Consider the following 12126-nt stretch of genomic DNA (forward strand, 5'->3'; position numbering starts at 1 on the left):
TTTAGGTGTGTCCTTTATCCTAGGGTATGGATGGAACACCTATATTTTAAAGTAAAATTCATATTTAGACTTACTTCGCTTTGCTAATGAGGGTGTGGAGGTAGTAGAAGTAGCCCAGGGAGGAAGTAAGTGATTAGGTGAAAAGCAAACAATTTACTGTCCTTTGGTGGCAATGGGTTTAGAGGATAAATATGCAGAAGCTGAGGCAGGAGGCAGTCTCGTATCTATAATGAGTTTGAGGCTAGTCATGGAAACAAAAAACATTGCCTCAAAACAAAAAACCCACCCCCACCCAGTACCCCAAAACAAACAAAAGCTGCAAAATTGTAAATTGTAAAGACATTTGGGTTTATAGCCTGCAATTTTTCTGAATGCAGCAAATCTAACAATCTTTTTTGTTTTGTTTTGTTTTTTTCAAGACAGGATTTCTCCGTATAGCCCTGGCTGTCCTGGAACTCACTCTGTAGACCAGGCTGGCCTTGAACTCAGAAATCTGCCTGCCTCTGCCTCCGAAGTTCTGGGATTAAAGGCGTGCGCCACCACCGCCTGGCTCTAACAATCTTTTTTAAAAATTATTTTTAATAACTCATTTCCTCATTTTTATTTCATGTTCATTAGTACTTTGCCCGCATATATGTCTGTATGAGGGTGTTGGATCCCCCTGGAAATGTAGTTACAATTTTGAACTGCCATGTGGGCACTTGTAATTGAACTCAGGACCTCTGGAAGAGCATCTCTATCCACAATTCTGGTAATCTTTAACACTACCCAGAGGCTGTATAATAGACACAATGGGCCTTTAACCCAACTTTATTTCTTTAATTAAAATTGTATGTGTAGTGCAAGTGTGTGCAGGTGCCTCCTGATGCCAGAGGTGTCAGATCTCCTGAAGCTGGAGTTATAGCTGCCCTGTGGGTGCTGAGAATTCAACTCGGTGGCCCTTAACAGTAGCCAGGGCTCTTCTCCAGAACCCTAAATGTATTCTTAAATAAAAATTAAATTGTTCCAAAACATGCCATTACAGAGTCTTATGTGCGTTTTTTTTTAATTCTTCAGAGTTCCAAGATCCAGCGCCCTCTTCTGGCCTCCTATAGCACCAGACACGGGTATACATGCAAGTAAAACAATAATACACTTAAAAACAAAAATGGTTTTCGGAGCGAGAGATCGCTAATCTGCAGTTCTGCGGAGGCCTAATGATCTCGTGTCATCTCCGAATAACACAAGGTGGCAAGAGAGAACCACAGACTTGTCTTCTGATCTTCACATTCACAGTGGCATGTGTGTGCCTACACAAACACAGGAAATAAAAGCATACAAAAGAATTTTAGTACTCACTAGGGATAATTGCTGGGTTTACATTCTATAACTTTTCATCACACGCACTAGATAATTATTTTTTGATTTTCAGTTAGCCTTTCAGAAACCTATGATTATGTGGACTCTCAATTTGTTCTGTGCTCGGTATACCATCTGCTCTCAGTATTTTATTCAAAGATTTCTTTACCTTTTCTTTTAGAGCCAGGTTCTTGTTGTGCAGTCTAGGCTGTTTGGAACTTTTAAATCCCCAGCCTCAGTAATCCCGAGCCTTAGGATTACCTAGCAGGTCTCACCATGCCCAGTCTGAAACCAATTTTGTGCTGGGAAGATTTAAATTGCAAAAGAACTCAGCTCTGACAGGATCTTGACAACCCACCTGCTCCATATTTTGAAGGAGAAGCAATATTTACAAGCACTCTACACTTCTACATTTACCTTTCTGCTTCACCTGCTATTGTCCGGCCATCCCCCCGCCCCCTTTTTCTGCAGATAGTGGCTCAACACGATTCTGTCTTGGGATTTTCCTTTTTCTAAGAACACAACTTACACAAAATCAATTTCCCATTTATGCTTCACGTGGGGAAATCTTATGAGAACTCCCCAGACCCCGTCGCTGGCATAGTCACATGCTATCTTACTATGCGTATTTATTTCTTCAGGTCTGTAAGTCACTGTCACACCCTTACCCGTCTTCTTTGGTGGAGTATTAATCCTGGAAATGCAGTGACTGCTTTTTCTGACTCAGTTATATCCTTTTTACCCAGTACATCTTCAATCAACATTTCTTATAGAATAATGGGAACAGCTTGGAATTTCAGTCTAAAGCGCTAGACGAGTGTTTCTCAACCTGTGGGTTGCAACCCTTAAAGAGGTCCAACCACGGGTTGACTAAGATCATGGGAAAACAGATATTTACATTCCGATTCATAACTAGCAAAATTACAGCTATGAAGTAGCCACAGAGATAATTTTATTGTTGGTGGGGGGCCACTGTACATGAGGAACTGTTTTAAAGGGTTGCAGCATCAAGAAGGTTAAGAACCATCTAGATTCCAGATCGAGCCCACAGTCGTGTGTGAAGACCCACGTGAAAGACTCGAGTTTTAAGCGTGCAGGATCACCACCCACATCGCGAGGAAAAGAAGGGAAGGATAAGAGTGTCTTTCACAGGTCCAAGGGCAACAGGAGTTCTCGCTAGGAAGAGAACCTCGGGGACACTCCGCGAACCCCCCCGGAAGCACCGGGACCAGGATGGGTCTGGCCTTGGGGAGCGCCAAGTACCGGCTCCCGCTTCAGCGCGCCAAGCCGTTAGCACCGCCCCTTCCCGCCGGCTCCACCCACCGCCGCCTCGTCTCTAACCCTGTCCGCCGGGTGCGCGGCGCGTTCTTAAACCCCGCCTCCCGGGCCAGGGCGCGCTCTCCTTGTCGCCCGGCCCTAGGCGGTTCCGTTAGCGGCGGGAGGGAAAACCGCCCCCGGCGTCCCCGCCTCCCGTGCTAACGCTTTCCTCCCTACTCCCCCTGCAACCACCCCGCAGCCCGCTACGGAGGCCCCCGAAGTACAAACGTCCCCCACGCTCCGAGCGCCCCCGGAGGCTGAGTCCAGTCTAATTCCTCGGGCCCTAAGGCTCTGTGCCCATTTTCCATTGTTTTTTGTTTTTGTTTTTTTTTTTCTCGTTTTGCTTTTGGTCAGGCATTCGCACTGGTGAGTACCCTAAGGCGGCAGAAACTTCAGCCTCTTCACGGAAGTAAAAAAAGTTGGCTCCCCCTCCCCCACCGCCGCCCAGGCCTCCCGCATTCCTTCCCTCCCGCCTCTCCGGATAGTGGCGGGCGGGGGAGGAGGAAGCCAGGGCGCCTGCGCGGGGAGGCCGCTTTCCATCCGGGTCCCTGTCCGTGCGGTGCAGCAGGTCGGTAGGCGGGAAATGGCGACTGGCTGAAGGAGCTGGTTCTGTTGCTGCTGAGGGATAAGCGGGAGAGACACCACCTATCGCGCAGTCGGGACCATCGCCGGAGCCCGAGGACACTTTTTCTGTCGTCACAGTGAAGGTAATTCCCTTGGTCCAGACGCTGCCGCTGCTCCGAAGCGCAGTCCTCTCCCAGGGCCGTCTGCCGGGATCTCCTCCCCTTCTCCAGCCGAGCCTTCAGCGGTCCCAGCACGTCCGTAGGCATGCACAGTTGGCGCCTTGTACGTCCACTTGGTGGATGCTGCTCTGGCTTGGGCTTCCCCCGGGGAACGGCAAGGGAGCTCACTTCCCGCCAGCTTCAGCTCTTAGGCTGCGGCCTGTGTTGTGATTTCTGGGGTTAGATTTCACTTTGCTATCCACCCCCAACCCCATTTCACCTTCCTAGTCTCTGACCCCGTGGACCTCATAGCTAATTCAGTTGGATTGCCTTTTCGAACCTTCTTGTGGACCCACGTAATGTTTTCGGGATTTCGTTCTTGTAGGGTGCATTAGGGGGGCGTTGCTCTCTCTACTTGAGCTCTTACAAACATCCTTTGAGAATCTGGAAAGAGGTTCTTGGAACTTCCGTCCGTCTTCTCTACTGGTAAAATGTTGAGTTGACATTACTACTTTTTAAAATCAAGTGTGGTAGTAAAAACCAGCTTATGTAGGAGGCCTCTGGTTTCCATAGTGGTTAGTCAAGGGTGAATCTTAATTAAATTTAACGTGCTGATTACGTTGGGTATGTCCGTATGAGTTTACTTTTGCGTTCTTGACCAGGATTCTGTGATAAATAATTGCATAAGTAAATGGTGTTTATTTACTTCTCGCCCTAGTGGTAGCTGAATGTGTGAATGATGTTAAGCACTTTAAGAGTACCTCGGGGGAAACCCACTGAGATACTGCTGGGAAACTGCCCCAAGCTCCTGAATATTCTTAGAAGATATTACTCCAAGGCAGGGAATTTTATCTTTCTCCTGCTACTAAGACAATACCAAGATTACATTTACATCCATATACAAATTAGTGCATTGAAATGTTAGGCTTATCTACATAATTTTTAGATTGTAGATTGCTTGTTATTTTGATTCATGAAATGCCAAGCTACACATTTGTGTTTGTGGTCCAGCAATTATCTCCATAAAAGCAGTGAAATGGCATGTAGAAGCTATTTTTACTGTTTTGGGATTTTGTTTTTTTTGTTTTTATTTTAAATAAAGAGTTCCTCAATTTCTTTTCAATGTTTTGGTCCTGTCGAATTTGGAGCATTATAGGTGTCCCCCCCCCCCAATAAAACTGAAGATTAAAACATGGCTTATATTACATATTAGTTAATGTTTCTCATTCAGTAGCCATCTGCTTCATAGGTGCAGCCTAGAGTACTTCACTTGCTGTTCACATATTAGGATTAAATTTCAGTAATAAGCAGGCACATGCAAATGTCATTATAGTTTTTATTTGAAAGACTTAGCCCAAGGTCATAAAGAAAGTCAAGGTAAAATATAGCTCTTCTATGAAGTAGTTTTAGGAGTGAACTGGGCCTCACTGCTTTTCTAGGATTGCTTGATTTAGGGGTTTGGGGAATGAAAGTTTAGACATACTGAATACTTGTTGAGTCATTTTATTTTAAAATGGGATCAATTATGTTACTCAGAAGAATTGGGATTAAATTATGTCGAGTACAGGCTTTCTCTGTTTTAACGATGTTTTGGGGGTAGGGTTTTTTTTTTTGATAAAATTTAGTTTATAGGTAGCAGAGTCAGTATTGTAGGATTTTCCCAAGTTAGTTCCTACTATATTCAGTTAGACCCGATATTTTTTCTTTTGTTTATTTTTGTTTTTTGAGACATGATTTTTGTGTGTATGTGTGTGTGTGTGTGTGTGTGTGTGTGTGTGTGTTACAGCCCTGGCTGTACTGGAACTCACTTTGTAGATCAGGGTGGCATTGAACTCACAGAGATGCAACCTGCCTCTGTCTCCAGAGAGCTGGGATTAAAGGCATGTGCCACCACAGCCAGGCCAGTCTCTATATTCTTGATATTCTCCTATGCATGGCTTAAAAGGATGTGAAAGCTGCCAAGTGATGTGTAGTCTTTTTCTCATGTGTGCTGTAGTTGTATTGCAATAATAGGATTGTGTAGGAATACCAAATAGAATAGGTTTGTTTTAGAACATTCTGTTCTGCATAGTGCTAGTGCCTTACAGATATTTCATTTGAACTAGTGGTGCTATTTTCCCCCCACTGTTAGGAAATTGATGATTGGTAAAGTTTTATGTTTTCCAAATTAACCTAGCCTATTCCAAGGTTGTATTTGATCAGATGGCTTCTTTGTAGGATGATTTGAACAAAATCTGGCTGGATATGTATTGCAGTTGGTTAAGTGATTGTCTAGCATTCAGGAAGCCCTGGGTTGCTAAATCCCTATCACTAGATGAGCTGGTTATGGTGGTTCCTGTCTGTAACCTCAGGGAGATGGCAGCAGAAGAATCAAAAGTTCATAGTCGCCCCAGCTATATTACAAATTGGAGGCCAGCTTGGGCTACATGAGGCCCTGCCTCTAAAGAGACTTGAACCTGCTCAGAAAGGATATATGAGTAGGCTTGTAACTAACTGCAGAATCAATTGCTGATTGAAAAAGTAGTATTATGTTATCTTAATTATAATATACTATGCTTTTAATTGATGAATCAAAAGTAAATAATATAGTGGTTTGCCAGAATTTGAAAAGGGCAACATCTCATTGTATTTGTAATTTATCAAGTTTTTATGAAAATATAAGGGAAGAAAGGTACTTTAAATCATATATCAAATGTGTGAAGAGGACCTTATATATGGTGTGCTCTTAAATAGTTTTTATTAGTAGATTAAAGTTGCCAAACCACTTTAAACTGGATTGGGTACAGGGAGTCATTTGTGCTACATTGAGAATGAAGTAGTTTGTTTATATACTTAAACAAGTTTTTTAGTGAGACAGGGTCTGGCTGGATAGCCTAAGCTTACTCAAACAATAGATTCTTCTGCCTCCACCAGGAGTGCTGGGGTTAAAGGTGAGTGCCACTGTGTCCCAGAATTAGGCTATTTAACAGGCATGAAACTTGCTAGAATGAGTAATTTTTTTTTACAGTGTTTATTCAGACTTTTTTAAAAACTTATTTATTATATGTAAGTACACTGTTGCTGTCTTCAGACACGCCAGAAGAGGGTGTCAGATCTCATTACAGATGGTTGTGAGCCACCATGTGGTTGCTGGGATTTGAACTCGGGACCTTTGGAAGAGCAGTCAGTGCTCTTAATCACTGAGCCATCTCTCCAGCCAAATATTTTTTTATTTTGTTTAATGACAGGGTAGATAGACTTTGAATCTTCCATGTAGCAGGGGCTGACCTTGAACCTCTCTCTGATCCACCTGCCTCCACCTCAGAAGTGCTTAGATTTACAGGCATAAACCACTATGTTTGTCAACAAAATTTTGACATGAAATCATAGTAGAATAGTTCTCTATATTAGGATCCCATATTTCATGATATGCATAGCTTTTCTATAATAGATTGAAAAAAAGATTGAACAACACTAACATGAGTAATAGTGCTTTGAGCTAGAGTTCTAGCAGTTAGGCTTTCATAATGGCTGCAATAATTGTAGGACAAGCACTTTCTTTTTTTTTTTTTTTTTTTTTTAGGATAAAGAAACATGAAACAGTATAGTAGAAAGTATCACTTAAATACTTTAGAAATAATTAAGTTTAAACTTTATTAATAGCCATTCCTATAGGATCTCACTGTATCTCAGGCTGGCTTCAAACTATGTAGACTTGTCCATTTATTTTTTTTTATTTTTATTAGGTGGTAAAGAAGTCTTTTAATTTGAATTCCTTTAGTGACTTGGGTCTAACAGTAGAACATATGTTTCAGTTTAGGTGCACTTGAATGTAGATTACTTTTAGCTTTTTCTTTCATTGTTGTATTAATGTATCTTTTTTAAAGATTTATTTTTATTTATTATATGTAAGTACCCTGTAGCTGTCTTCAGACACCCTGGAAGAAGACATCAGATCTCATTATAGATGGTTGTGAGCCACCATGTGGTTGCTGGGAATTGAACTCAGGACCTTTGGAAGAACAGTCAGTGCTCTTAACAACTGAGCCATCTCTCCAGCCCAAAGATTTATTAATTTTACTTATTATATGTGAGTACACTGTAGCTGTCTTCAGACACTCCAGAAGAGAGAGTCAGATTTCATTATGGATCCAGCCCCTAATGTATGATTTTTAAGATAGGGTTTGAGCTAATCATAGAATTTAGACTTAGTGGATAATAATTTTTTTGATTCTTCCAAAATTCAGTTCATTGTTGTTGTTTTTGAGACAGGGTTTCTCTGTATAGCTCTGGCTGTCCTGGAACTCACTGTGTAGACCAGGCTGGCCTTGAACTCAGAAATTTGCCTGCCTTTTCCTCCCAAGTGCTGGGATTAAAAGCGTGTGCCACAACTGCCTGGCTCAGTTCATTGTTTTAAAACTAAGATGTTTTTTAATTAAAAAAGTTTTACATTCATTTACTGTGTGTGTTGTGTGCACACCAAAGCTAAAATTATTTTTAAAATTCTTTATTGTTTGTGTGACTGACTGTATGTATAAGTGCGTACATGCCACTGCATACCTGTGGGGACAAGAAAACAACTTTCAGGCCGGGCTGTGGTGGTGCACGCCTTTAATCCCAGCACTTGGGAGGCAGAGGCAGGCGGATTTCTAAGTTTGAGGCCAGCCTGGTCTACAGAGTGAGTTCCAGGACAGCCAAGACGATACAGAGAAACCCTGTTGCGAAAAAAACAAAACAACAACAACAACAAAACAAGAAAACAACTTTCAGGAGTGCATTCTCTCCTACTATGTGGGTTCACAGGCTCAAACTCAAGTGGTGAGCATACACCCTTATTCTCACTGACCCAAGCAATTTTTGAGGCAGACAGTTGGATTATAAGTTGCCTTGGATTACCAGATTAATGGTACAAGTATAGGACTTGCTTTATTATCTAGAGGGTTCCTTACAATACAGCAATTCACAATAATGGTACAAATATAAACTTAGTTGGAAATTTGTCACAGAGCTAGCTAGCTCTTCAGTGCACTAATTTCTACCAAATACAAAATACTGTGCCAGTAAGATGACTCAAACAGGCAGACCTGACAACCTCAGTGAAGTCCCCAAGTCCACATGGCACATTATTGCATTTTACTACACATAAATTTTATCTTTTGGCCAGGCAAGTAGATCATGCCTATAATCTCAGCACTGAGAGGCCTATCACTCCAAGTTTGGGACCAGCTTGGACTATGCAGAGTGGGATCTTGTCTCAAAACATACATATATACACATACATACTAAAGTATTGTGAATTGCCACATTGTAAGGAACCCCCTAGATAAAGCCAGTCCTATACATGGACTATTATTGTAACCTGGTAATCCAAGATGATTTACAACTTCTAGTTGTCTGCCTCAAAAATTGCTTGGCTCAGTGAGAGGGTGTGTGCTCACTGCCTGAGTTTGAGCCTGTGAACCCACATGGTGGAAGGAGAGAATGCACTCCTTAAAGTTGTGTGCAGTGGCCCGAAGGCACTCATAAACACACTCAGTTACACACAGAATGATAAAGGAAGTCTTAAAATAATTATAGCTTTGGTAGATACCAGAAATGGCTGTGATAAAGAAAGGAAACTTTCTTTTATTAATTGCCCCTGTTTTGTAAGCAAACAATCTTATGTAGTGATGATTGTTCAGAGATAGAATTTTCTCTCATCTGATCTGTTTGAAATAAATGAAAAACAAACTGGTTAATTTCAGCAAAGACTGAGTTGTAGAATGCCAGGTTCTTAAAGAGATGGATTAGATCACTGCCTTCAAGGGTTTTTAGTTCTTTCCAGTGCTCTGTGTGCTTAGCAAGGGCTCAACTTCTGAGCTGCATCTCCTGGTCCTTGCCATGAGCACTTACTTTTGTCAAGTGTGATTGAATCTATTGAAGCAGATTATTTTAGTGTTAATTTGGTAAGAGCTAAGTGAGAGATGACCTCGGGGTTTACAGAAGTTTATGGGTGTGGAGGTGGTTTTTATTGGTTATATGATACTTGGGGTGATTTTTAAGCAGTGAGGATAACTAGGTAATTAGTTGAAATAATAGTTGTGGTAAAGAGTACAGTAACATAGGTAGAGAGTGCAGAGTGTCAGCAGCTATGATTACTGCAGGACAGAGGATGACAGCAAGTAACAATGAAGAAAGACTGCACCTGGAGACCCTCTCTGGGGAATTAATACAGGTGGATTGCTGGTGCTGGCTGTGAGCTCCAGGTTCTGTAAGACCCTGTCTCAGTCAGGCCAGTCTCAGAAAGACTGAGGAACATAACTGGTGTCCACTTCTGTCCTCACAAGCTGGCACACACGAACACCTCCATGTATTTGTCTCTGTCGGTCTGTCTCTCTCTCTCTCTCTCCATATTATAGGGTGATGTATTTGCCAGTGATTTTAGAGTTTAGCTTTTATTGGAAAGCAGTCGATAAGAAACCTGGTAAGAGGAGTAGACAAACTTGTGTAGTTCAGAGGATGGATTTAAAAGGAAAGACTAAAAAATTAATTTTAGAGTTTAAAACACAGAATTTCTTAGTTGATTATAGGGGATACGGGCAAAGTGTCACAACTTGGTGGTCGATGGAGTTTAGGGTTTTTTTGATTAGTTGATTACGTGGATGAATATAGGAGAAACAAAACAGGAAGAAGATATTTTGGGATGGGATAAGAGAAATTAATTCATTTTGGGTAAGTTGAGTTTGAGGTGGTGAGATATAAGTCTGAAATTTTAGATAGTAATTTAGAGAACCTAGCAGAATTAGTGTTGCAGTTTATGGTCAACCTTTGAAAGACTTCCTCCAGCAACAACACCCTTCCCCTGTAATCTGTTTACTTGGGCAGCAGGTAACTACAAAACAAATTTATGTTGAAGGGAAAAAAAGAATGTTTTATGCTGTTTTTATGTCTCAAGCTCTTGGACTTTACTTTTAAGTGTTACAAAGAGAAATTGTATGGCGGGCTGTAGAGATGGCTCAGTAGTTTAGAGTGTTCCTGCTCTTTGAGAATACCTATGTTCAGTTCCCAGGACCCTCATTAGGCAGCTCACAAAGCGCCTGTAACTCAAGCTCCAGAGGATCTGACAGCATCTCATACACATCTAATAAAAATATCTTGTGTTGATTCGTTTCTGTAGTGAAGTGATCTGGGCCTTGTATTTTACATATGCTTTTTACTACATACTCAGTTTTAAATATGAGGTTAATCAGCCTATTTATCATTGTAAGGTTTGGTAATTTTTGTTTTGAGACAAATTTTGCTATGTCTCAGACTGGCATGGAAGTTGTAATCTTCCTACCTTGGCCTTCTGAGTGCTGAGATTACAGCTATTTGGACACTATCCCTTGGTTGTGACTCCTCTTTTGAGGAATTTGGCCATTTCATCTGAATCAGTTAATGTAAAGATGTTTGGAATTCTTCATAATCCTTTGTAAGTCTACACAGGCTCTGTTGTTATTTTCAAGTTTTCATTCCCAATATTGGTATTGTACCCTTCCCCTTATTCTTACCAGTACCTTATCAATTTACTGATCTGTTCTTAAAAAAAATCAAAAACAAAAGTCAGCTTCTGGTTTCATTGATTCCCCTCCATTTTACAGTTCTAGGACCTTATACACGAGACAGATTTTGCTATGTTTCAGGCTGGCCTGGAAGTTCTGATCCTCCTACCCTTGACCTCCTGAGTTCTGGGATTACAGCTGTTTACCACACTATCAGCTAGCTGTTTACCATTTACCTGAGCTGACACCCCTCCCCCAGTCTGCATTTACTACTGGTGTGTGTGTGTGTGTGTGTGTGTGTGTGTGTGTGTACCTGATTTTTGGGGGGAGCATGGCACAGTGTATACGGAGGTCAGAGGACAACTTCATGGAGTCATTTTTCTTTTTCCACTTATATGTAGGCTCTGGGGCTTGAACTCAGGTTGTGTGGAAAGTGCTTTTACCCACTGAGCCATCTTGCCAACTCTTGGAGTGTTTACTGAATGCTGGATATTATGAATAGAAAGTAAACACTGGTAGAGTCTATTTGGAAAATTGGATTTTTGGAGCTGTAAGTGAAAGTGTTTGGGTTAGTTGGTTTTGCTGCAGAGGGTATCTTCATGCATCATTGACTTAATTACGTTTTCTTGTTGCTTTTGCTAAGAATCCTAGTTGGAATGCGGGAAAGTTTCTGCTTTCTGATCAGTTCTTGACTTGTTTATTCTCTCTGCCTCAGTGTAAGCACCTGATGAGTGCGATGTTGGCGGCAGTTCAGAGCACCTTCTATCCTTCCCTTATGTTTCGTGGCTTGGACTCTTGTTTCCCACAATAGCGGTTGCTCCAGCACCACAGATCTATATATAATGTGTGCTCATGCTAGCCCATGTTCATCCAATTTATTAATAATTTTAGGGACTAGAGAGATGACTTAGTGGTCAAGAGCATTTGTTGCTCTTACAAAGGACTTGGGTTTGGCTCCTAACACCCACAGGGTGGCTCATAATCATCCATAACTCCAGTTCTAGGGGATCCAAGCTTCTGTTTGACCTCAGGCACCAGGCACGCACTTGGTGCATATGTAATACATAAAGGCAAAACACTGTATACATTAAATAAATCTAAAGAAAAAATTAAAACCCTAAATAATTTTATATATTTCAAAATTTGAAAACATTTAAAATAAATATTTAAAAACTTGCAAATAAAAGATTAATTCTGATGTCTGAATAAAACAATTTTAGATTTTTCTCACTTTTTTTTTTTTTTTTTTT

At 41.2% G+C, this 12126-nt stretch overlaps 1 protein-coding gene across 4 annotated transcripts in view; it reads left to right on the forward strand.

Moving 5' to 3' along the window:
• Positions 1-2737: 2737 nt before the first annotated feature.
• Positions 2738-12126, forward strand: part of Ctdspl2 (CTD small phosphatase like 2) — a 51952-nt gene continuing 42563 nt past the window's right edge. For 2 of the 4 annotated variants that reach the window (XM_031371693.1, XM_031371692.1), the window contains exon 1: positions 2857-3362. The gene's annotated coding sequence lies outside the window, so the exon portion shown is untranslated. The other 2 variants (XM_031371689.1, XM_031371690.1) reach the window with 2 other exon arrangements.

This window comes from Mastomys coucha, unplaced genomic scaffold, assembly GCF_008632895.1.
Source record: "Mastomys coucha isolate ucsf_1 unplaced genomic scaffold, UCSF_Mcou_1 pScaffold15, whole genome shotgun sequence".
In the NCBI taxonomy this organism is placed as follows: Eukaryota; Metazoa; Chordata; class Mammalia; order Rodentia; family Muridae; genus Mastomys; species Mastomys coucha.